The following is a 27612-nucleotide window of genomic DNA, read 5'->3' on the forward strand; positions in this document are numbered from 1 at the left end:
GGGCAGGAGAATGCTAGAAATGTGATTGGAGTGACTAGGGGGTCCATAGACCAATCATTAGTGAATACGCCCCCCAGTATATAAGATAGCTCCCGCCAAATTCCTAGCATTCTTATACGGGACATGGAAGAGAGTGGAATGCTGTTCTGTTACTTCTGTTACAAAGTGTTACTAAGTGTCATTTAGCAATTTTTAGTGTGAGGAAAGGGATATCTAGTGTAGTTAGGGTGCTCTTTTACACTTTAGTTAGCTTTAATTTATTCAGTTTCTGTAGGGAAAGTGTTAAGTGTAAGGGGGCCGTAGTGTAGTGTAGAGTTAACTGACAGTGACTGCTATGGCAGGGTGACAAAACCCTTCCATATCAGGGTAACCGCTATAGAGAAAAGCTAGTTTCTCTTGTGTCACTTTCGCTGCAGTAATATGGCTTCGCCCCGTCAGCATTCTTTTTGGCTGCAGGCGTTTATAGGGAGCACATGTTTGGAGTCAGGCATGACATCTGAACATGTGTATATGGGGTATATATACACACCCATGTATGTATATATACACCTAGACATATATAGGTGTGAAAGGAGCAGAAAAAACTACTTGAGCTAATGAAATAATTAACACCAATATAGTTACGCTCCTATCACACCTATATATGTCTAAGTGTAATATACATATAAGTATGTGTGTATATATACCACTATACACAAGTTCAGATGTTTTGCCTGCCTCCAAAAACCCCCAAAAAATGCCTGCAACAACACACCTGGGCGTTTTTTTTTTGACGCTAGCGTTTTTTTTTGGGCATTTTTTGGGGTTCTTTGGAGGCAGGCAAAACATCTGAACTTGTGTATAGTGGTATATATACCACTATACACAAGTTCAGATGTTTTTCCTGCCTCCAAGGAACCCCAAAAAATGCCCAAAAAAACGCTTGCTACTAAACCGGCAAGGTGTGAAAAGCGAGAAGCCACTAACCTGTTCTATAAGTGACAAAATACAAATATGGTTCTGGACATGCTAAAGAGCTGAAACTTCACAGGTACACTTTTTAGACCCCCCAGATACTAAATCCAAAGAATTTTTTTTTTTTTTCAATAATTGGCTCTCTATCAAAAATGACAATTTTTAAGAACTTTTTTTTGTGTGATTTTGTGTCTGGGGGGGGTCTAAAAGGTGTACCTGTGAAGTTTCTGCTCTGTAGCATGTCCAGAACCATAAAAAAAAGGATTATTTGTATTAGGTCAGTTATAGAACAGGTTAGTGGCTTCTCACTTTTCACACCTTGCCGGTTTAGTAGCAGGCGTTTTTTGGGCATTTTTTTGGGTTCTTTGGAGGCAGGCAAAACATCTGAACTTGTGTATAGTGGTATATATACTCGTATACACAAGTTCAGATGTTTTGCCTGCCTGAAAAGACCCCAAAAAATGCCCAAAAAAACGCTTGCTACTAAACCGGCAAGGTGTGAAAAGCGAGAAGCCACTAACCTGTTCTATAAGTGACAAAATACAAACAATCTTTTTTTTTTTATGGTTCTGGACATGCTACAGAGCTGAAACTTCACAGGTACCATTTTTAGACCCCCCAGATACTAAATCCAAAGAAATTTTTTTTTTTTAAATTTTTTCAATAATTGGCTCTCTATCAAAAATGACACTTTTTAAGAACTTTTTTTGTGTGATTAATAGTCCCTGGGGTATGACCCAGAACCCTAGGCACTTTTTAGGGGCATTTATTGGATTTTAGGGCTCCAAAATTGTGTTTTTTGATTACCGAAGTTCGGGTCCCATTGATTTCAATGGGGTTCTGAAATCCGGGCCGAACTTTCGGGAAGTTCGGATGTTCTGGCCGAACCGAACTTTTGAAAAGTTCGATCATCCCTACTGATCACCACAATTACAAGTAAAAAAATAAAAATAAATATCCGATAGTTTGTAGACGCTATAACTTTTAACTTTATAACTTATTGTGATTTTGTTTTACCAAAAATATGTAACAGAACACATATTGGCCTAAATTTATGAAGAACTTTGATTTTCTACATTTCTTTTATTGGATATGTTTTACAGCAGAAAGTAAAAAATGTTTTTAATTCAAAATTGTCGGTCTTTTTTTGTTCATAGCGCAAAAAAAAAAAAAAAAAATGCAGAGTTGATCAAATACCATCCAAAAAAAGCTCTATTAGTGGGGAAAAAAAGAAAAAGTACATATATTTTATTTGGGTACAGCATCACACGACCGTGCAATTGTCAGTTAAAGTAATGCAGAGCCGTATCAAAAAAATAGACAGGTCATGAAGGGGGGTAAATCTCCCGGAGGTCAAGTGGTTAATACACAGTTAAAATAAAGTATGTATGCTTACTGATTTGTCTAATAAAGTATTTGTTATTCTGCATGATTATTTTTGTGATTTACACACAACTGTTATGCTGCACAGCCAAGCAGATGACACTGGTTTAAAAATTCAGCTTACTGGGTTACATTTTCTCCTCCAGTTTATTCATTGGATAATTCTTTAGAATTGTCATCTCTGTCCATTTAGCAGAAAGGTGAGAAAAGAATACTCCTCTCTGGGTGATCTCTGTGCATTGCAAGGATTGTAACAAACTTTGTTGCAGAATCCTACCTTTTTTTATTCTGAAGAAATCATTGTGTGTTCCTCTGTGCCTCTGTGCTGAGTGGGTCAAATGGGGGTGGTTTCATAATTATCTATCAGCTGTGGCAGCTGCAGGACACTAATGCGGAAAGCTGCTGGGCCTGCATCCCTTTAGACGTGTTCCTATTGGGAGTATCTCATGAAAAGTAACATTTTTGTTGCAGGGGATGCCAGTAATCTGACTTGTATCTTATGCAGACTTCTGGGAAAATTGCTGAGCCGATCACACAAGCAGTAAATGATGTTTCTGGGGTGTGGTCAGTACACATTCTGTGTGCAGAACACCTCCCGGTAGCCATATTGCATTGCATTTTCAGAAAATTACAACAGCTGCAGATTAAACAGGAAAGGTAATTTTTAATAACATTCAATTACAATTTCATTTGTGAGGCAATTGTATACGCTATATTTTTTTTTCTTTATTCACTATTTTTTTCCCCACGAAAGTGGAGTTACCCTTTAAACAAAATGAAATGCATATTGAAAAAGGTAAAGAGCAACGTAAAAAAAAAAAATGCGGTATGTAAAAAAAAAAAACAATCTGAAATAGTTTTTGGCTATCTAGCTAATTCAGTAAACTGGAATATATTTGACTGGTATGGAATATTATCCTTGTTATTTTACTACCTTATTGAAGATGCCTATTATTTTGACCGTCGATACACAATTACAAAATAAATTTAGCAAGAAGTATTGTAATAGTTGTTGGCAAACCAATGTTGAAACATTAAGCTGTACTATACTGTTTCTATTTAAAACTCTGAGATGTAAGCACAGAAGTCAGCAAAAATAAGTAGCAAAAATGTCCCTGGATAACTGGGTAGAACATCGAGTATAAACAACTGGCAATAGTCTATTCCGAACTTATAGTGTTATTTACTGTATTTCCAATGTCAAGCCTTCAGTAATTCTTGTGTGTGCATGAGTAACGTCACACTAAAACCAGCAAATATAGACGGAGTACAGAACACTGAGCCAGGCTAATGATCCCTAATGTGTGGCAGTCTTGCGGGAGTTTGTTGCAATATAACTAAACGCTCGCTCACTCACATTCCTACAGCAAGAAGGAAGGATTTATTGTTCATGGTATATTTTAAGTGGGAAAATACAAAGAATTTTAACTTTTTTTTAGATTATAATCCAATGTTCAGTAATTTTGTATATCTATATAATATTTAAATATGTATTACTTTGCAAATTATTACCAGAGCACTATGAGTTATCAAAAGAAACAGCATAGCAAAAGCAGCTCAGCTTAAAAGGTAACTCCACTTTCGTGGGGGAAAAAAAAGCAAATAAAGAAAAAACAATATAGCGTATACAATTGCGACACAAATCATATTGTAATTGAATGTTATTAAAAATGACCTTTCCTTTTCAATCTGCAGCTGTTGTAATTTTCTGAAAATGCAATGCAATATGGCTACCTGGAAGTGTTCTATACACAGAATGTGTACTGACCACACCCAGAGTTGTATAAAGTACTCGAAACCCATACTTGAGTAAAAGTACAAGTGCTCGATCAAAAAGTGACTTGAGTAGAAGTGGAAGTGCTCGATCAAAAAGCGACTTGAGTAGAAGTACTAAAGTATTCAACATTTTTTGTACTTAAGTATTGCAAGTAGTTTTTTTAAAAAATGTTGCTACTCAAGTACTGAAAGTAAAAGTACCAGTAGTTTTGAAAAAAAAAATTGCTACTCAAGTACTGAAAGTAAAAGTACAAGTACTGTGTTATGTAGTTATTAAAGAAAGAAGTCAAAAGTTTGAACATCATATTGTTTTTTATTATTTCAAATGCAGCTTTTATTTATACATACAGTAGCATTTATTTTCGTATGCACTGACAATACACATGTTTTGAGCTTCATGAAACCTGCCATCTACTGTTCTGGCAGTGGTAATTTTTATAATTGTAATGAGTAACTATGCAGCACAAAAAAAAATATCGGAGTAGAAGTATTGAAATCATTGAAAAAATGTAGTGAAGTAAAAGTGGAAGTAGGAGAAAAGAATTCTACTCTAGGAAAGTACAGATACCGCCTCTCGGTACTTAAGTACAGTAGTGAAGTAGTTCTACTTAGTTACTATATATCTCTGACCACACCCCATAAACATAATTTCCGGCTTGTGTGATTGGTGCACCAGTTTTCCCAGAAGTCTGCCTAAGATACAAATCTGATTTCTGGCATCCCCTTCAACAAAAATGTCATTTTTTTTGGTGAGATACTCCCAATAGGAAGACGTCTAAAGGGATGCAGACCCAGCAGCTTTCCTCATTAGAGCCCTGCAGCTGCCACAGCTGATAGATAATTATGAATCCACTCCCATTTGACCCACTCAGCACAGAGGAACAAACAAAGATTTCTTCAGAATAACAAAAGGTAGGAATCTGCAACAAAGTTTGTTAAAATCCTTGTAATGTACAGAGATCACCCAGAGGGGAATGTTTTTTTCTCAACAAAAGTGGAGTTACGCTTTAAGGGTGCATTCACCCATGCACTCAAACTGTAATTAGATGGGAGAACCCCAGTGAGGGTTCCTGCGATTAGCTGCAAGAGGCAGCCCCATTGAAAGCAATGGAAGGCTGCGGGGTCTTGCAGTTAATCGTGGCCACCTGCATGTCATCTCTCATGCAGTGATTACATGCAAGTGATCATTCCTGCCTGCGTCTGTGGCTGATGGCTGCATAAGTGATTACATCTGAGTGGTTGCAATTAACTGTGACAGCAGGTAGCCTCTGATTGCTTTCAATGGGGCTGTCCAAAGCAGTTAATCACGTGATCCCCTGCTGGTGTTCTCACATCGAATCACAGTGCAGATGCATTGACAGGTGTGAATGCACCCTAATGGGCCATACACACTATAAGATTTTCTGAAGACTTTTTCCTTTAGATTTACCAAAACCATATAATATGAGGTCAAACCAAAACACTTTCAATTTGTATGCAATCTGGCAGTCCCTTGCACTACATAGAAAAGGTAAATCTGAAGGAAAAAAGTCTTCAGAAAATCTTATAGTGTGTATGGCCCTTTAAGGCCCGTACACACGTACCGATTGTCGGCCGTAAATATTCGGCCGACGACCGATCAGCCGATTGTAGGCTTGTTAGTATGATGCTGCCGACAGCGCACTTTCGGCCGAAAAGGATCTGATGTGCATGCTTTAAAATTTTTGTAGGCCAACACCAGAACGGCCGATTGTTCGCCAGTCAGTACAGAATTCGGCCGACAAACAGCAGATTTGCAAGACTGGGCATGCTCAGAAAAGACAAAACACACGGAAAGTTAACCATCACATGACATCACTTCTGCAGTCGGCTGCTGTTGGCCGACAAAATTCATGTGCAGTCTTTTGCAGTTTTCAACAGACACGACAGCCCTGGACAAAAGACGGCCGATCGTTCGGCCGACGATCGGTACGTGTGTACGGGGCTTTAGGCAGTGCTTTGTCTTGCTAAAATCTTGGATGGAGCCATCTGATAAGAAATGAATCAGTAAGATGACTCATTCAGCTGTGTGTGTAAACGTTAACCGTATTGTAAGCTCTTCTGAGCAGGGCCCTCTTAATCCTCTTGTATTTTATTGTATTGTATATGTACTGTCTCCCTCTAATATTGTAAAGCGCTGCGTAAATTGCTGGCGCTATAGAAATCCTTAATAATAATAATTGATCGCTGTTAAAAAAGGCTTTTCAGCAGGTGGTAAGGCCAGCCATACACAGATCAAAATTTGGTCAGTTCAGCAGGCACCAGCCAAATTTTGATCTTTGTATGGGAACTGTGGTTGTACAGAAGTCGATCTATCGATGGACATCTGTAACGACCACCCTCTTTGATTTTCCCAACTCAAACAGCTTTTCAGTGTATTCTGATTGGGAGGAAGTCTCCCCGCTGTCAGAATACAATAGCTCAGCGGGGAGGAATTCCCCATTCACATTGAGTGTGTGGATGGGGGAATCAAGTCATTTCTTTTTTGTTCAATCCCTTGGTTCAATGAAAAAACCTGACTCATCTCTGGGCTGCCAAAAAAGAAATGAAAAAAACTATTGAAAGAGATCCTAAAGCTGAAGTTGTTGGCTGAACAGATAACTACATGATATTCAAATGCTAAATTTTATACTTACCAGACTAAAACACCCGCATAAAAAAAAGTCTAGACCATATTAAATGAAGAAAGAAAATCGAAAATACATACAAAAAATATTTTCCATATACTTTAATTGAGCCACTTGACCACCGGTAGGTTTTAATACCCTTATGACCAGGGCATTTTTCATTATTTAGCACTGCGCTACTTTAACTGGTAATTGTGTGGTCATGCAATGGTCTACCAAAATTAAATTTATATAATTGTTTTACACAAATAAAGCTTTCTTTTGGTGGTATTTGATTACCACGTGCTTTTTTTTTTTTTGTTTTTTTGTTTTTTTAATACAGTATATAGAAAAGGTAGAAAGTTTTAAAAACACATCAAAACAATATTTTTAACTTTCTGCTATAAAACATGTACTATGTACTAGAACTAGATGAGGGTTTTTATTTATTTATTTTTTAGTACTAGTAATGGCAGCGATTAATAACTTATGGTGGAACTGTAATAGTGCAGCAGACAATCTGACACTAATTGACACTGGGTGGGAGGTAGACTAACTGACTAAATGACACTGACATCACCAGTGACACGAATACAGTGATCAGTGATAATACTATACACTGTCACTGTACTAATGTCACTGATTTGGAAGAGGTTAACATCTTGGGGTTCAGTGTGTGCCTAACAAGTGATAATGTGTACAACATGTGCTGTCTTTTACTGAAAATCAGTTTGTTAATTCTTGCTACTTTTCAGGGAGAAGAAACAGACAGTTTTTCTCTATGTGCAGAGCCCTACAGTATGTTTGTCAACACAGAGCTCTGAGCTGTGGTTGGACACAACCGATCAGCAGGTCTCAGCTATGAATTGGCTGAAACCTACTGAAAAAATTACGCTGTGTCAATCACAGAGGAAACCAGTGAGAAAGAGAACTTAATGGCATCCCAGTCATAGTCCGTAGGGTTCAATATTGAGTTGGCCCACCCTTTGCAGCTATAACAGCTTCAACTCTTCTGGGAAGGCTGTCCACAAGGTTTAGGGGTGTGTTTATGGGAATGTTTGACCATTCTTCTCGAAGCGCATTTGTGAGGTCAGGCACTGATGTTGGAGAAGAAGACCTGGCCCGCGACGAATTCCTCCCAAAGGTATCGGGTTGAGGTTAGGCCAGTGAAGTTCCTTCACCGCAAATTCGCTCATTGATGTCTTTATGGACCTTGCTTTGTGTACCCAAAATATAATTGATGTCCTTTTTTTCCCTATAAATAGAGCTTTCTTTTGGTGGTATTTGATCACCTCTGCAGTTTTTATTTTTTGCGCTATAAACAAAAAAAGAGCAACAATTCTGAAAAAAAAATAATAATAATATTATATACAATTTTTACTTTCTGCTATAAAACACACCCAATAAAAAAAATTTAAAAAATCAAAATTCTTCATCAGTTTAGGCCAATATGTATTCTGCTACATTTATTTGGTAAAAACAAAAGTTCCAATAAGCGTAAATTGAGTGGTTTGAGGAAAAGTTCTTTTCATTTCAATTCATTTTTTTTCTTTTTAAACTAGTGATTTTATTTTTAAACTAGCTTTCAGTCATTTTTTAGCAGGACTGCAACATTGCAGTGGACAATTGAACACCTAACTGACACTTTTGACACTTTTTTGGGAACCAGTGACAATATTACAGTGATCAGTGCTAAAAATATGCACTGTTACTGTACTAATGATACTGGCAGGAAAGGGTTTAACATCAGGGGCAAACAAAGGGTTAAATGTGTGCCTAGCTGGTGCTTGCTAACTGTGTAGGGGTGCTCTAACTGAATGAAGACAGAGATCCATGTACCTGCTTAGCAGGGACACAAGATCTCCATCTTCTCCCCTGTCAGAACAGTGATTTGCCTTGTTTACATAGCCAGAATGGCGTTGTTCCTCTCTGGCGAATGATCTCCGGTGGCTGGCGGACATTGGGCCCACTGGATCCACTGAACCAATCAGTGCGTGACCGTGCCTCCAGCGGTGCATGCACGCCCCCCAATGTCTATTGTACGAAATTACATACAGGTACGTAATTTCGTGCAATAGAGCCAACCTGCTGCAGTAAAAGTGCAGAAGGTGGTCCGCAAGTGGTTAAGGCCTTTTTATGCTGAATAAATCTGTAAGGTAATTGTACTGTCTGTACTGTATTGTAATTGTACTGTTCCCCCTCTAAATTGTAAAGTGCTGCGCAAACTGTTGGCGCTAAATAAATCCTGTATAGTAATAATATAATAATAATAATAATAATAATAAAGGAATTTGTGTATTAGTTTTTGCAGTAAGCACTAACACGGTAGAGGACATTACTAAAAATCAGGTAGTCTCCATCTTCTGATGAGGAGCAAGCTATTTATTCTACAGACCGTATAATTTGTAATGCACAACAACTTGTATTTTACAAATAGTACTAATATCATATTTTATAGTTAGTGAGGTTGAAAAAAGACACCAGTCCATCCAGTTTAACCTATGATGTGTGTTTGCTGTTAACCGTAGATTGTATACCCCTGTATTTTGTGATCAATAGGGTGCCCATCTAGTTTTTTTAAACTATCGATGCTCCGCTGATACCACTGCTTGTGAAAGAGAATTCCACATCCTTACCGCTCTGACAGTAAAGAACCCTTTACGCAATTTAAAGTTAAACCGTTTTTCTTCTAGTTTTAGTGAGTGGCCCCGTGTCTTATTGTATTTTCTTTCTCTGAAAAATTTGTTCCCTATGCTAGGGTCACCAGTTCGGTATTTGTACATTGATTTGATATCCCCTCTCAAGCGTCTCTTCTCCAGAGAGAATAAGTTCAATGCTTGTAGTCTTTCTTCATAGATGATGTCCTCCATTCCCCTAATTATCTTTAATTTCACATATTCCGTTTCCTACATTTAGTCCTGCACAGAACCTGCCCAGATTTACAACCATCTCTTGGTGGGCTTACATTTTGTATAATATACTATTATCTATTTTAATATGCTTTTTATGTGCATTTGTAAAGAGCTGCCTTAAAACATATTAAAGAGCTCAAAGACAAACAGAAAACGTATGGTATCCTTTCTGTTACTTACATCATTTATGGCTCATTCTTTTCTTTTTGCAAAATGATTTTCTCAATCTGTCTAGAACTTTCAAATGATTTCATAAGTACTAACATTAGCATAGGGATACTAATTGATCATTACTTTGTTCTTCCCTAGATATAAATGACCTCCTCGGTGCTGTTTAAAAAACCTGACTCGTAAGATCTTCTGTTAGTACATTTTGGTGGAGAAGAATATTATTTGCTAGAACCCTATCAGAGAGAATGTATATTGTCTGGAAACAAAAAAGATTTTCATTGTGTTAGTTTTGCAGTGCAGGTGAAGCATCTGAATGACTGAAGTATATCAGACTAGACCAATAATCTAAAACAGAGGCACTCTGGGGTGGGTGATTTAATGGCAGCTGTTGTAGCCCTGTCACATTTTATGGCTAGAGTGAATTTCGTTTTTTTTCAGTTTGTCCAGCTTCAACTAGCTACAGTTCTTCTAAAACATTTAACTGCTTCACTTTCAGCATACAGTACTTCCAATTATGAAGCTAGCAAAGCACAGGGTGAAAGGAGTGAATGGGGTATAATTAGATAAATGACTTCTGCAGACCTCGCCTACTCCAGTTTCAAAGGCATTCTTAAGCTATGTTCCTCAAAATCACTAAGTTAAAAACACCTGTTCTTTGTATATCGGGGAAGGCCTCTTTTTAACCACTTGCCAACTGACCGTCGCAGATATAGTGCGGCAGGCTGACTTGGCTGTGCGAACCGACATGTGGGTATGTCGGTTCGCAGCAGTGCTCCTGGGGGCATGAGCACGCCGCGACGGAAGTTGCACGCCTGCCCCCATTAGGAAGCAGGGTAGCCTGAGTCACGGGACCAGCGACCGAGATTGCCGCCAGGCACCCGCAATCGCTCCCCGCTGAGAGAATCCTTACCTCTAGCCTTTTGTACGGAGAAAAGGGGTTCTACTGAAAGCTCGGAGAAACACACCCATTTGTACCAATGGAAAAGTTTTGATTGAAACTGAGGGAAAGTCCTTCAGCATTCACCTAAACGATGGGTGCTCAACCTGTGGCCCTCCAGCTGTTGTAGAACTACAAGTCCCATCATGAATTGCAAAGCTGATAGTTACAAGCAGACATGGGAGTAAGTCACACATGTGCAAGTCACACGCAAGTCTCAAGTCTTAACCTTCAAGTCTCAAGCAAGTCCCAAGTTACTGTGGCAAAAAGCAAGCAAGTCAAATCGAGTCCCTGGTAGAAGTCAAGCAAGTCAAGTCAAGTCATTTATTTTGGTCAAGTCACAAATCAAGTCAAAATACTGATCTACCCCAATTTTCACCTTTAAATCAGTTAAAAGTCAGTGGCCAGGAAAGGTTTTGCTTTATTTTCAACATTAACAAAACTGCTTAGTGCTTTTTTCTTGGCATATTAAAGAAACTCTTTGAATGCCCAAACAGCTCAAAATCCTTCGTCCAGTCATGTTTCAACACCACAGTCACTAAAACCATGTTAAGTATTTCCATTGTTAAACAGCCAGTGTCCTAAAAATCAGAACACACTGAGGAGTTTTCAGTTACTGTGGTGTCAGAAACATAACAGGCACATTAATTTTGCTATAACACATCTTGAGAAAATGCAAATATTTAATAACTTAAAAAAGTTAAGTAATTTCGAGTCATATGTCTCAAGTCAAAGTCAAGTCTCAAGTCATGAATACCAACTCAAAGTCAAGTCAAGTCTTTTATTGATTTTAGTCCAGCAAATCTCAAGTCCTCAAACTGGTGACTTAAGTCTGACATAAGTCAAGTCATGTGACTCAAGTCCCCCATCTCTGGTTACAAGCATTACTTCCAAAGGCAGAGGCATGATGAGACTTGTAGTTCTGCATCAGCTGGAGGGTAACATGATCTAAACTGGCTGCACATTATACAGTCAAATTTAAATGTTACCCTTGGATTAGATTAGAGATAAATTGGACCAATTGTCTGTGAAGGTCTTGATACATAGTCATAGGCATAGTCAATTGAAAATCTAAAGGGATTTTGTACAATCAGATTAAATTGTGTGCGGCCCTTGTGTCCTGTAAAGACATAAAGGTCGGCAGGAGAAGCCATTAAGTGTAGCGGGGACCAAGAATCTGACACTGGGAGTTGATTTCTCTTCATTAGAGCAGCATGTGGGAGGTCTTTACTACCTTCTTTGCAGTAAACATTTAAATTGTCTATTTGATTGTAGTGACTGACTAGGGATGATCGAACTTTTGAAAAGTTTGGTTCGACCAGAACACCCGAACTTCCTGAAAGTTCGGCCAAGATTTCAGAACCCCATTGAAATAAAAAAACACAATTTTGAAGCCCTAAAACCCAATAAATGCCCCTAAAAAGTGCCTAGGGTTCTGGGTCGTGCCCCAGGGACTATTAATCACAAAAAAAGTTCTTAAAATTTGTCTTTTTTAATAGAGAGCCAATTATTGAAAAAATTATTGAAAAAAAAAAAGAGATTTCTTTGGATTTAGTGTCTGGGTGGTCTAAAAAGTGTACCTGTGAAGTTTCAGCTCTGTAGCATTTCCAGAACCAGAAAAAAAGTATTAGAATTGCAGTAGAGCAGAATAGTGCTTCACTATTTTCACACCCGGCTTTTTGTTGCAGGTGTTTATAGGGCTTTTTTTGTGGACGTGTTTGGAGGCAGGCATGACATCTGAACTTCTGTGTATGGGTATATATACACACACACACATGTATGTATATATACACATACACATATATAGGTGTGAAAGTAGCAGAACCCTATGCCTGCGCTAATGAAATAATTAACAGGCATAGGACTTTGCTCCTATCACACATATATGTGTGTGTGTGTATATATACCCCTATACAGAAGTTCAGATGTTATGCCTGCCTCCAAAGACGCCCAAAAAATGCCCCAAAAATGCCTGCTACAAAAACGCCCAGGTGTGTTGTTGCAGGCGTTTTTTTTGGGCATTTTTTGGGCGTCTTTGGAGGCAGGCATAACATCTGAACTTCTGTATAGGGGTATATATATACACACACACTTATATGTATTTATACACATACACACATATAGGTGTGATAGGAGCGAAGTCCTATGCCTGTTAATTATTTCATTAGCGCAGGCATAGGGTTCTGCTACTTTCACACCTATATATGTGTATGTGTATATATACATACATGTGTGTGTGTATATATACCCCTACACAGAAGATCTGATGTTATGCCTGCCTCCAAAGATGCCCAAAAAATGCCCAAAAAAACCTCTGCTACAAAAACGCCCAGGTGTGTTGTTGCAGGCATTCTTTTTTGGGCATTTTTTGGGCGTCTTTGGAGGCAGGCATAACATCTGAACTTCTGTATAGGGGTATATATACACACACACTTATATGTATTTATACACATACACACATATAGGTGTGATAGGAGCGAAGTCCTATGCCTGTTAATTATTTCATTAGCGCAGGCATAGGGTTCTGCTACTTTCACACCTATATATGTGTATGTGTATACATGTGTGTGTGTATATATACCCCTACACAGAAGTTCAGATGTCATGCCTGCCTCCAAACACGTCCACAAAAAAGCCCAATAAACGCCTGCTACAAAAACGGCCAGGTGTGATAGGAGCAAAGCCACTATCCTGCTCTATTGCAATTCTAATAGAAACAATCTTTTTTCTATGGCTTTCTATGGTGGTCACCCTGACATGGAAGGGTTTGGTCACCCTACCATAGAAGTCAGAGTCAGTTAACCCTACACTACACTACAGTCACCCTGACACTTAACACTTTCCCTACAGAAACTAGATTATTAAATCTAACTATAGTGAAAAATAGTACCCTAACTACACTAGATATCCCTTCCTCACACTAATAATTGCTAAATGACACTTTGAAGCAGGAGTAACAGAACTGCTTCCACTCTCTTCCACGTCCCTGTATTACAATGCTAGAGATTTGGCGGGGCTATGTTATATACTGGGGGGCGTATTCACTACTGATTGGCCTCTGGACCTCCTAGTCACTCCACTCACATTCCTAGCATCCTCCTGCCCCCTCAATTGGCTTTTACTGATGGTTCTGGTCCAATCACGGGCTTTTAAAGCCCAGTTCCTGTCCCATTGCATTTTGGTCGGTTCCGGTTGCCGAATTCCGAACTTTTTCAGCAAAATTCAGTTCAAAAATTCAGTCAATGTTCGGGTCGAACCGATGGTCAACCCGAACCGTTCGATCATCCCTACTGACTGTGTCACTTTAAGGACTTGTTTAGACTTGCGGTTGGGGAGGCGTTAAGAACATACTGTTGAGCCGAGTTTTTAGAGCCCTACAACCACTGCCCTTAAGCTGCAAAGGTAGCGGGTGGGTGTCTTTTTATTCTGTTGTTATGATTCTTTGTCTCATGCCCACAGCAAAAATAATCTACCTAATCACATTCAGTGGGCAGTACCGCTACAGGATGTGACTCGCTTAATAAAAGGGATGTGCTGTAAAGGTGGTGGTGGTGAGGAGGTATCACATCTCCTTCTTGTCACCTATTAAACACATTTGAAAAGCAATCTAAATGCAGGTCACTTTTTAGAGGTGTTGCAATTTAGCTGCATGTTAAAAAAACCTTTCCTAGGAGAAACATGTTGGCTGTCATTGCTGGCTTGTAAAAATGTTGGTGCCTGGCTTTTATGCTGATCCTCCAGCATCAATACTTTGCATCACTGACCCTGAAAAGTCAGTTTCAAAGTCAAACAACTTACATTTCGAGAAGAAGGTCAGAAATAGCATTCCATATTACTCTTTGGAAAGTAAACACCATAAGAAGTGTTTACTGAGGCTATTTAGCTCACTTTGACAGATGGACATTATTGGATAGCTTGACATTAAAGTGGAGTTCCACCCATTTTTGGAACTTTAGATCTATGTAATCCCCTTTAAAATGGCTTTTACCAATGGAAACTTTTTTTTTTTTTTTGCTAGTAAATACCTTAATTTCGGCTTTATTCCTCCTCTCCTCACTTCCTGGTCCGATCGGCGATGACGTCATTCGGCGATCCGCAGTGTCTGCTGGGATGTATTCTATTCCAGAAATCTCGCAGTAGCTGTATCTGTACTGAGCCGTGCCTGCCCCGCCTCCGCCCCGCCTCCTCTCATTGAGTTGCATTGTATGAATGTATTAAGGCTGTTCTCTGTCCCGCCTCCGCCCCGCCTCCTCTCATTGAGTTGCATTGTATGAATGTATTAAGGCTGTTCTCTGCCCCGCCTCCGCCCCGCCTCCTCTCATTGAGTTGTATTGCAATACAACTCAATGAGAGGAGGCGAGGCGGAGGCGGGGCAGAGAACGGCCTTAATACATTCATACAATGCAACTCAATGAGAGGAGGCGGGGCGGAGGCGGGGCAGGCACGGCTCAGTACAGATACAGCTACTGCGAGATTTCTGGAATAGAATACATCCCAGCAGACACTGCGGATCGTCGAATGACGTCATCGCCGATCGGACCCGGAAGTGAGGAGAGGAGGAATAAAGCCGAAATTAAGGTATTTACTAGCAAAAAAAAAAAAAAAAAAAGTTTCCATTGGTAAAAGCCGTTTTAAAGGGGATTACATAGATCTATGTATTCCAACCTATTAAAAATGGGTGGAACTCCGCTTTAAAGTCCAACTCCAGCCAAAGCTTTTTTTTTAAACCTATAAATACCCACAATAGTTAGACAATAAAAGCATAACAGAAAGCCTTTTTTTTAATAAGCTAAATATGCTAAATTTTAACTATCATATTAAGCAAAAAAGGTATTTTGCTCATTTGTTTTTGTTCTTTTTTTATTTATTTATTAACTGTATTTGATTATCTTAATGAGTTTTTTTTTTAGTTTTTTTTTTTAGTTTTTTAGGGTTAGAGGTTGATATGAGTTATGCAACCTGGTGATGATTCTATTATACTTTAAATCAATCCACAAAAAAAAAAAAAAAAATGCTGCAGTACAAAAAAAAAAAAACAAGCAATCCACAAGTATTTTATTGGGTGCTTACATTTTAAGTATATTTTCCAGTTTTACAGACAAAGTAGATCCAAACCCTAATCTTGCATTTGATTTGCTAAAGCCTTGTATATAAAGAATTGCTATGTTTTTCTTTCATAAAATAATATTTTTTCATTTATTTGGTATCCCAATGCTGCAGATCTCCTCAATCCTCTCTCAGTCACTTCCTGTCTATATACACTTGCTTTAGCCTTGGCTGCACAACATTGCTTCCTGATAGTGAAAACAATGCAATATACCTATACAGTGAGGGATATTTACTAAAACTGGAGCATGCAGAATCTGGTTTCCGATGTGCTTAGTAGCCAATCAACTTCTAACTTCAGCTTGTTCAATTAACCACATACCGACCGCTCGCCGCAGTTTAACTGCGGCAGGCAGCCGCTCCTGGGCAAAGCAACGTTATGTTACGTTGCTTGCTCAGGAGACTCTAGGGGGGTTAACTGGGGAGCCAGTGCGTGTGACCGGCGGCTCCGATGGCCACTCGCAATCACCCCCAGCAGAGAGGGAAGGACAGACGGCTGATGTTAACACAGCCGTCTGTCATTCTCCCTGAAGTAATCACAGAGGCTATGTGATCCTGCTATATAGGATTGCATGTCTCTGTGATTACTTCACAAGCCACGCCCCCTGACAGCTAGAATCACGCCCTTAGGGACACATTTAACCCACTGATCACCAGTAATGTTAACCCCTTCCCTGCCAGTGTCATTTTTACAGTAACAGTGCATATTTTTAGCACTGATTACTGTAGTAATGTCACTGGTACCCCCAAAAGTGTTAAAAATGTCAGTTAGGGGTCTGATCTGTCCACTGCAATGTCACAGTCCCGCAAAAAAAAAATCGCAGATCGCCGCCATTACTAGTAAAAAAAAAAAAAAAAAAAACAATAAAAATGACATAAATCTTTCCCGTAGTTAGTAAACGCAATAACTTATGTGCAAACCAATAAAAATACACTTATTGTGATTTTTTTTACCAAAAATATGTAGCAGAAAACAAATTGGCCTAAAATGTTAAAAGATTTTGATTTTTACATTTTTTTTTTTTGAGAATTTCATTTAAAATGATGTGAAAAATATTGTAATTTTTTCAAAATTGTCGCTATTTTTTTGTTTATAGCGCAAAAAAATTAAAATCCCACAGGTGATCAAATACCACCAAAAGAAATCTCTATTTGTGGGAAAAAAGGTACATCAATTTCGTTTGGGTACAGCGTCGCACGACCACGCAATTGTCCGTTAAAGTAATGCAATGGCGAATCGCAAAATAGGGCCTGGTCATTGAGCAGCCAAATCCTCCAGTCCTTAAGTGGCTAAGCTTTGGCAATAAAACCTAGAAGCTGATTGGTTTCTACGCAAAGCTCCACCAGAGTCTGTGTGGACCACTTTTAAAAAATCTCCCCCACTGTGTGTCGGCATGGTTGCTTGTAGTCTCCACTATGGCATGGTGAAAACACAGTATCGCCGTTGGGAGATAATTGTCCCTGTTTCTGTCAGGAAGTGCTTGAACAAGGACTTTTATGGCAGGATTACCATGTATTATTTTAATGAATGTTGCAGATTTCAAAAGATTGAAAACAAATTTTGAAATAATATTAACATGGAAAAGTTTATTTTAGATTGGTTTAGATATACTTTTAGGCTCCGTGCACACTGGGCTTAAAAAAATGTCAGTTCCTTTGGCAAAAAAAGTTTTTTTGTATAACATAGTTTAGACGACTTTAGGAGAGTTTTGTGTTCTTTCTGTTAGAAAGCTCCAATCAGAAACGCAAACCAGAAGGGTTTTTTGTCATGCCTCTAAACGCTGAGCTCAAAATATACCTGTAATTGTCCTAAAGTGCATGGACACATCCGTTCTCTGTAATACTGATCACTCGCAGGTATGAGCTGTTTTTTTTTTTCTATTTTCTGATTTCATAGTTTTACCTAAATTATTTACAGGTTGTGGTCCTTCTTTGGGAAATATTTGGCCCTTTTTGGAAATATTTGGGACCTCAGTCAGGAATTCCCCTTTTTAGCCCCCATTCACACCGGGGCGACGCTACTTCGCACCGCGACCTCCGAGGTCACGGTGCGAGCAGCGCGCCGCTACCTCGGAGCGGCCGCCACGGACTTCGTAACATTGAAGTCTATGGCGGTCGCCTCCTGGTCGCCCCAAAGAAGCTCCGGACCCTTTTTCTGAGTCGGAGCGACTTGTGTCGCTCCTATCAGAACGGGTCCGCAGCTTCCCTATGGGAGGCGACCTGCGGCGACCTGTGAGGCGACCAGGTCGCCTCACAGGTCGCCCCAGTGTGAACGGGGGCTAAATCGTTGAAGGTACCTATAGATTTTTTAGCCATACCTAAACACATTTTTACTTATATCTTTCTGTACTGCCTTTTTTTTATGTTTTTTTATTCATATTTTTAGGAATCCTTTTCCCTTCTGCTCAGTTATCCCTTATGTGGTACTTTGGGACTTCGGGAAATATCCGTGGTATGCCCATTCTGAGCCTCTGACACACATTTGAGATTTTTCTCTTTTATGTGTATAGACATTTATCTGTTTGATTTGTCAAATGTAAGTAATATTATTTGGAGTGTCACCCTGTTTCATTGTTGGGTCATATTGTCTATATGTATATATAGTCATTATTTCTTGTATATTTGTTTTAGATATTTCCGATAAGTTGACATCTTTACCCCAAAAGAAGACTTTATGTTAAAACTCGTCCGGGTCATTCTGTCCACCAATTTTAGTATTATCATTCATGCGTTTGCGCTCACCCTGCATATTTGTGGCATTTTTTGGTACTTTATGTGATGCTATTGTTTTAACAGTGTGTACCTATCAATGGTTCATCACTTGAGGTGTCTTAAAATGTGTTTGAATAAAATTTGTAATTTTTTATACATATTGATATTTTTCCTTTATCTATCTATTTTTTTTTTTATGTTTCTGTTTACAATTTTGGGTATCCTATAGTCCCAACTCCCCTTTTGGCCCCCATTGTGGATTTTCCATCACTTAAAAAATGTCAGTTCCTTTGGCAAAAAAAAGTTTTTTTGTACATAGTTTGGACGAGTTTAGGAAAGTTGTGTGTTCTTTCTGCCAGAAAGCTCCAATCAGGAACACAAACCAGAAGGGTTTTTTGTCATGCCTCTAAATGCTAAGCTCAAAATATGCCTTTAATCGTCCTAACCTGCATGGACACATAGCATAACATTTAGCTGCCTCTACAGCCAAAACACAACACTCCTGTAGAAGCAGCGATTTTTAGGCAAGTGTGCATGGAGCCTAATAGGTGAAACCTAAATGGATATGTTATTTAGAAACTGCATGTTTGTTTTGCTCATATACTGTATACAGCATTAATGCCTAATCATAATATCGTAAATGCCATTGCTAGTATCATATCATTTTCTAATTTGTGTGCTTATAAACAGATTAAAATTGATTCAGTCACAGCTCTGGTACATAAAGCATGTTGTGTGTGATCGCATTTTGCCCATAATACTCTTAGACACACATTTCTGTGATAAATGTATTAATATTATATTATCAGCCCAGACCTTAAAGCACAACTCTGGGCAAGCAAACCTTATCATGGCAGTAAACATGCACTTCCCTTGCCTGCAAATCTATTTCTTTGTGGGTGCTAAAAACCAGCTTGTTTACACGTTTGGATTAGTAAAGCTCCCATTATTCTTCCAGGTTACATAGTTAGTATCTAGTTCAACCAATAGTGTAAAAAAATAGAAAACCTAAATATACACAACCCCATACCCATAGACAAACCAGAGGAAGGTAAAAAAACCTGATGAAGCATGGTCCATTTTTCTCCAACAGGGAACTAAACCTTTTCTGATTCCCCCCAGGAGGCAATGTGATATTCCCTGGATTACCAATCTCTGGTGGTATTATCTATTAATGTTAATATCCAGTTATATTTTGTGCATTTAGGAATGCTTCCAGTTCTTTTAAAAAACAATCTACTGAGCTGGCTAGAACTAGTTCTTTAGGGATTATATTCCACAATTCTGTAGAGGTTAAATCTATTTTCCTCTGGCTTATAAGCCAACTATCCATGGTAAAATTATTCAACTAGCTTCATAGTGTAAAAAAAGCTAGAGATACCCATATCAATCATTTGAAAGCTGACCTTTCTTGAGCCTCTCAGGCTTTTCAGACTGACCCGACACCTTCTCATCGGGCCAGTTTATCTCACTTAAAAACAAAATGTAACCTCTGTCTTTCCAACCCGGCTAATAAGCAAATCAAAAAAACATCACTTTTATCTGAAAGGTTATAAGCCTGACACTCTTTTGGCCCAAACACTTCACGACACTGGAATTGCCAATAAGCCATTTCAGCTGTGTGCCTGTGGGGGCCACCTCACAACTAATCCGACTGATGTCTTGCATGATTTTCAAGAACATACAGTATACAAACCTTATATGGTAATAAAGGCTCCCTTGATCTTGATTCTGCAAATTCATTTTTTGCTGATTTCCCTCACTAAACTCCCCAATTCCTCTCAACAGTCTATAGATGAAGTGATAACAATGCATGAAGTTCAGCAGGTAATAAAATTACCAAGAAGCCAGGACCAAATGGCTTCACAGCAGCCTAATATCAGAGGTTTCTGGATTTCCTAGCCCCCTACCCCACTTAAATGTTTAATAAACTCAAACTGGGGTTTCCATCAAGGACATTCAGTCAGGGGAGGCAGGTGAGGCAGAACCTCACCTGCCATCAACATAAAAAAAACAAAATGATCAAGCTTTGAGGGTTGTAGCTTGATGACCTGGGGTCACAGAGACCCAAAATTTGGGGGTTAGGTAGCACCTATGGTTCCAGAGATACCAGGCTCCTTGCAAAGCCTGTCAGAAGCTTTAAATACAAGCTGGCACACGCTGTTTGCAGCACACTGAGAGGATGAGATTATAGTGCCTCTAACTTCTTGTCAGAGGCACTGAGCTCAATGGACAGCTTGGAGCCTTGGCCCAATGGTAATGCACCATTGGTTCAAGCTGTCCAATAAAAATGCTTCAGTGGAGGCTCTCCTCTCACTGCAGTGTCATAGAAGGGGGGCATGTGTCTAAAAGACAAATGCTCCCTTCCAGCCCAGCCCTCTTAAATACAAGAAAAAAACATGGGTTTATGGGTAAAAGGTTTACCCCTATTCCCATGTTTTTTCTCACACAGTTAAGAGAGCATCTGCTGCTGGAAAGCTACTTTTTTAATCAAGCAAAATAATATATTATTATGCTATATGTTATAACATAATAAATTATTATTTATCTATTTACTGTGAAATTACTGGTTTGAAGGTATAACTTCAAACTTCATTCATTTGTCCGTTAAGCCACCTGCTTGAGTAGAGGTTTTGAAAATATAGTAAATTACCTTAAAAACAACATATAATAATTATTTGTATATTACATCATCTTTTTTTTTGTTTTTTTCTGCTAGAAAATTACTCAGAACCCCAAACATTATATATATTTTTTTAGTTGAACTGTTTCACTGTTTTACCATTTCTTTAAAATTCTCCTGTATTTCACCTTTTAGCAAATAACCCTGAACCCTTTATTGTTTACTTGTTTATTACTGAATATTACTGTTATATTTCTAGCTTCAGAAAATAAAGCAACATGTTTTATTTTTTCTACAATCTTTGCTTGTAATATTGTTTCCAGCATCAACAAAATGGATGACTGAAAAACATCTTAGTCCCCGTTCACACTAAGGCGACCTGTGAGGCGACCTGGTCGCCTCACAGGTCGCCGTAGGTCGCCTCCCATAGGGAAGCTGCGGACCCGTTCTAATAGGAGCGACACAAGTCGCTTCGACTTAGAAAAAGGGTCCGGAGCTTCTTTGGGGCGACCAGGAGGCGACTGCCATAGACTTCAATGTTATGAAGTCCGTGGCGGCCGCTCCGAGGTCGCGGCGCGCTGCTCGCACCACGACCTCGGAGGTCGCGGTGCGAAGTAGCGTCGCTTGTATGTGAACGGGGCCTTAAAGGAACAGCATTTGTAAATATTTTTGTTAAATGAGTATAACTAGTAGAACTGCAATCGTCTACATAATGAGAATTGAATACATAACTTGTAAATATGTAACCTGTGTGTGTATCTGGCTCTGATACTAGCCAGTGCCTCACCAGCTACTGACCTCACCACACGTCCCTGGTCTTCATTATGTAGAGACTCGTTGAGGTCAGCGGTATTTTTGATCCCCAAACCTGAGATGAGCAAAACTTCTTTTAGCAGCTAGAGGAAATCTGATATTGCCCAGTCCTATTCCTAAGGACCAGGTAGGGTTTATCCCAGGCAGACAAGTGACTGATAACATACAAAGAATCTCCCTCCTTTTACACATAAAGGGTCAAAGGAAATTCCCAGCAATGCTTCTTTCTCTTGTCATCAGAAAGGCTTTGGACTTTAAGTTGGGACTACTTACACTTTGTTCTGCAGCACTGGGGCTTAGGTTCTCATTTTCATACTTGGAATAGGATGCTTTATAGTTCTCCTTCTGTGTAAGTCAAATATTTTGGCTACTGCATGGATGAATTTGTTGTTGCTAAGGACACGAGAAAGGGGTGCCCCCTTTTGCCGCTCCTGTTTGTTCCAAGTATCAAACCATTAGCACAAGCTATTTGACTGCATTAGATTCTTAGAGAGTTGAGGTAGTGGGTTGCCAAAGTAAACTTTGTCTTCTTGCTGACAAAACTTTAATAATATTGACTAACTCCATGATATCTTTTCCTAACTTCATGCCCCTTCTAAAGCATTTTGGACATTTGCTGGGATCATATATTAACGGAGCCAAGTCAAAGGCCTTGGAAGTCTCCTTGCCAATAGAAATGGTGAAAATGCTTCAGAACTCCTTTGGTTTCTCCTGGACCTTTTCCACTTTGCCCTATCTTGGAGTCCACCTTACCTCAGCCTACGACTTGCTCTACCAGTGGAATTACCCAAAACGATTTACTTACTTGGTCTCACTTCTCAACTCCTGGGAAAAACATAATATCTCATGGCTCAGTAGTGTTGCAGCAGTGAAGATGACATTCTTGCCTAAATTCCTATACTTTGCACTGGTCTTGCCTGTGGCCATCCCACAAATCTACTTTAATAAAGCCCTAAACTTTCTTAGGCATTGTCCCTAGGTTTCCTGGTGAGTGGGCAGATGCACCCTTTGAGTTGAATAATTTTTTCTTACATTGCATTCTATATTATTACCCTAGTCCATTCATGTTTGGATTACTGTACATAATGTCTTGTTATGTAATTTTCTAATTTTGCATTGGCTCATGTAAGCATGCTGGTTTCTTTCCTTTACTATGTATAGTTCAGTTTGGTAAACTTATTCTTGAAAATTAATAACATTTTATTGAAAGAAATCTTTTTTCCTCCGGATCTAAAATGTGCTCCCTTGTCCTTTGTAATACCCTTATTGCAGATGTAAGCACTGCAGGTCTCATAGATTCCAGCTCCCCCTCTCCACTTGACAACAAAACAAAGTTGGGAGTTATGGTATCAGGCATTGCACACAGTAAGATGAATGACTTCTTCACACTGAGTGACAAAGAGAGGTGATATGTGACTTGGTGACACAGCTTAATTCACTGTGCAAACCGTTACTGCTCAATTTACAGCCTGGTTATAGAATATAAAAAAATTCCTAAAGGGGTACAGAATGTTCACAATGCAAAGTGGATGATTGCTGACCTTAGTAAATAGGATGAAGCTGTGTTTAGTTTAAATATCCAAATATGTGCAAGGGAATTAAAAAAAAAAAAACTGGATTTTTTCTTGCACAATTGGATGACTGAAGTCGGCACCTTGTTCACTATATGCAAAGTAAACATTAAGTCTAGGTTCACACTGAGGCGGGTTTGAAATCAAACAAGTTCAGCTGCACATGATTTCAAACCAGCATTTTCGGTCTGACTTCGAGGGCCATTTCACAGACATCTGTGCGGGTTCTTGCCCAGATGTCTATTAAAATCGCCCCCCAAAGTTGCCAAAAGTAGTGCAGAAACTACTTTTGGGAATCGGTGCGGCGCGACAAAGTTGGCATTGCACTGATTCAGATAGTGCCATTGCTGGTAATGGCTCCTATTTGGCATGTCAATTCGAACCAATGTGAATGTGGGCTCAGTGCTCTTCTAGTAAATCAGCCTCAGTGGCCCAGAATCAAGCTGCAATAACATGGAGCTTTTTTTTTCAGAGTTTAATCAGCGGCAAATAACTGACATTTGGAGGGTTCAAACTACAGTTGCCATTGCTATAAGAAACACATATTGAGGTTCATTCACTAAGAACAAAATAGGCTGTTTACTTTGCGAGGTGAGTTTTCCTTTGCAAAGTTAAAATTCCCATGCAAAGTGAACATCCTATTTTTCATTAAAAGCCAACCCCATTAAAAGGAGGAGTATCTCACAGTGCTAATAAAATCATGGATTTCTGGCGCTGGTGATATTGTGAACAAGAATGGCAAATATATCTTCATATATAAGGCTCTTACTCTCATAAAATGTTATAAAGGCATCACTAGCAAACTAGCAATGTAATGCCGTAACAAGCTTTTATTATTTTTAGTTGCAAGTTTTTCTAAAGCCTAATCTGTCTAGGTTTCATTAAATATAAATAGTTTTTGTGTGGGCAAGGATAAATCTAATAGCTCCAAAATTATGCAGATGGTACAGTTTATTCTTATTGCACACAGAAATGTATGCAACAGCCTTTTTTTTTTACATTTTTTTTGTTTTTTTGGCCTCTTGTGGCCTATTTATCTGCATAGCAAGCAGGAGATTCTCATGCAAATTCTGTTAGGTATCCTAAAATACATTTTTATTCTAATTCTGTCACTGGATAAAAAAATGCTCACAAATTGCACAATTGGTATCTATGTAATTTCTACTGGCTGTAAGTAATCTTTAACGGAGGACCCCTTTATAAGTTTAACATTTATGCCATTCATAGAGACTTTCCAGGAAAAGCTGATCCAGGGAATGTTTAGCTCCCACCTGTGGGATTAGGAAGGAATTTGTTTCCCCCCTGGAGGAAATGGGATTGTGCTTTAATGGGGTTTTATTTTTGCCTTCCTCTGGGTCAACTGTGAGTATTGAATTGTGCATATGGAGGTTTTCTATTTCTTTTTTTTTTTTAATATATTGATTGAACCGGATGGACTAGATGGAATATGTCTTTTTTTTAAACTAAGGCTAATCCCCTTGACAAAGTCTGTTTAGATGAAACGTACGTCGGGGTAAGGTGGAGCATGTGCTGATACCCTCCAATCAGATGATCCATTGTAACACTACTGTACCTTGCTAGGCCTCCTAAATTCTTGGGTCGGCATTTCTGATAAGCAGCTTGATTTACCTAGGTGGTGGGTTCACAGATCACACTTAGTTACAGCAGCTTGTGTGGACATCACTGTTGGAGCACACTGGACTGGATATATTTTTAATACACTTATAAATGAATATAATGTTTCAATTTTGTATTTTTTTTTTTGTTCCTGAACTTTTTCACGCACACATTACTATGTATTTTCAATAGCACACAGTTACATTGTGGAGTTGATACACTCTGAAGACATTTGTGAACTTGATATATTGGTTTACATCTGTGGACCTGATTATTATTCTACCTTGGACTCATCTCAAATTTCCTTATACTTTTTTTTGGCTGTTCATGAAGTTTTCACATAGCGCAACTATTTTTTAGACAACAATGTAACTATGCATAAACTGCCCATGCTGGTACTGCTCTCTGGGCACCGAGGGTACCATTCACACAGCTACTTGTCAGCATAGGCCATCTTTTGGAGAGAACTGCTTTTCTAGGGACACCTCTCAAAGAAGCTCCAGTGCTGAAAGGTACATTTGCTGTCAGGGTACATCTGCCTATATACCTAGTGTGTAGGTCTAGCAGCATCTTAACTAAAGGTTTAAAAAGTAACAGATATAAAAAAAGTAACACTTCAAGTTCTGATCCTGTGCAATCCTATGAAATTTCCTCTTCAAGTGATGATCCTCAGGATCAGCAGCATGCAAAGTGCCAACCCAGAGTGAATTCACTAACACAAAAAAACTGCTACTGCACATTAAATATTTGCTTGTAAAAATACTGAATAATAAATATTAACAATATTTTTACTACTAATCATAAATATAGTGAAATTCAGTTGACCTGAATACCGAAGGTTAGATTATCTCCTAGTGAGCCCTAGTCTACAATCCAATGTTTAACACTATTAACAAATTTATAAACATAATTTTTGAATCCTGAAATATCTAACTCATAAAAAAGTACATAAAGGGCTTGTTTGCATTTGCGTCAGCCCTTGACGCACATCAGAAAAGCATACCACAATGGATCGCTTTTCAAAGGGAGGCTGACAGGAGGCTGGGAGGCAATATGTTACCTCCTCAGCACCTGCTTTATCTCTTCAAAGCCCAGACTTTAATGTCACAAATGTGTATTGCTCACCGTGGCAGGACAGTTGTGGCACAGCCCTATTCACTTGAATAGACTAACTTCGGTGGCAGTACTGACCAACGAATGCAACTGGGGGTAAACATTTTGCCTCAGCCATGAAGAAAAACATCTGTACATCCCCGGCCAGCTGCTGTGCTAGGTTAAGGGGGGGGGGAGGAACAGACAGGGGGTGGCAAAATCAAAAAATCAATTATAGCTCAACTGTCTATTTTTACTGAGCCCCCGACCAGTCCCCCCCCCCCCGCCCCCCAAACTTCAAGTTTGAATGAGCCTAAGTAGTCTATCTTTTGTAGAGAAAGCCATATTATGTTCCTCTGGGGGACCCAAATACCCCAGTTCTTCTGAGACCGAGAGTACGATACCAGTGTGTGTGGTGAAGTCAGCATCCTTGCCCCACCCTACGCGTTTCCCAGGAAAGGACGCTAACATCACCATGCACGCCGGTATCGAGAGGTTTAGGAATAAGCGCTGTCACCCTAGTGTCAGGAACGACACTTTGGAAATGTGAGAGGTTTGAATTGTTTTAAAATAAAAGCCTGTTTTTAGACCTATTTAGGCTATCAAACCCTCATTTCTTCCATCCTCCTTTCATGCATGATCGCAATTTGCACAAGAGGGTTTACTGTGAGGAATCATGTATTAAGCAAGTAATCTGGAGCCATTAATTATTGTGATTAGCATTTTGCATATTAGCTAGTTTATAATCTGACCAGGCATTGCTTCTAGTGAGTCAATTTAGTGTGATTGGTGCAGGATTACACCGGGTGTGGTATACATGGTGGCAGAAGGAACATATTTGAGAAGCTCACACAGCACAGGATTGAACTGTTTCTAAAACTTTCCTCTTTTTTTATTTAATATGGACTTTTTTCCTTTATTGATTTTTGTATAAATATAAAATAGTTGGATATATGCACTACTAGCACTTTTTGCACTATAAATTGATTGCACATTTGTTGCACATTAGCATTTTTTGATACATCTAATTTGCATATTATATGTGATTAAATATTTTGATTGTTTGCACTACCACTTTGATTGTACAGTGGGGATCGAAAGTTTGGGCACCCCAGGTAAAAATTAGTATTAATGTGCATAAAGAAGCCAAGGAAAGATGGAAAAATCTCCAAAAGGCATCAAATTACAGATTAGACATTCTTATAATATGTCAACAAAAGTTAGATTTTATTTCCATCATTGACACTTTCAAAATAACAGAAAACTAAAAAATGGTGTCTGCAAAAGTTTGGGCACCCTGCAGAATTTATAGTATGCACTG

The 27612-nt window shown here is 38.9% G+C and overlaps 1 protein-coding gene across 2 annotated transcripts in view; it reads left to right on the forward strand.

The window, feature by feature from the left end:
- The window catches only part of KCNMB2 (potassium calcium-activated channel subfamily M regulatory beta subunit 2), a 765065-nt gene that overhangs the window by 29460 nt on the left and 707993 nt on the right, over positions 1 to 27612 (forward strand). The window lies entirely within an intron of this gene.

The sequence above is a fragment of the Pelophylax lessonae genome (genome assembly GCF_965119305.1).
Source record: "Pelophylax lessonae genome assembly, chromosome: 3".
NCBI classification, from domain to species: Eukaryota; Metazoa; Chordata; class Amphibia; order Anura; family Ranidae; genus Pelophylax; species Pelophylax lessonae.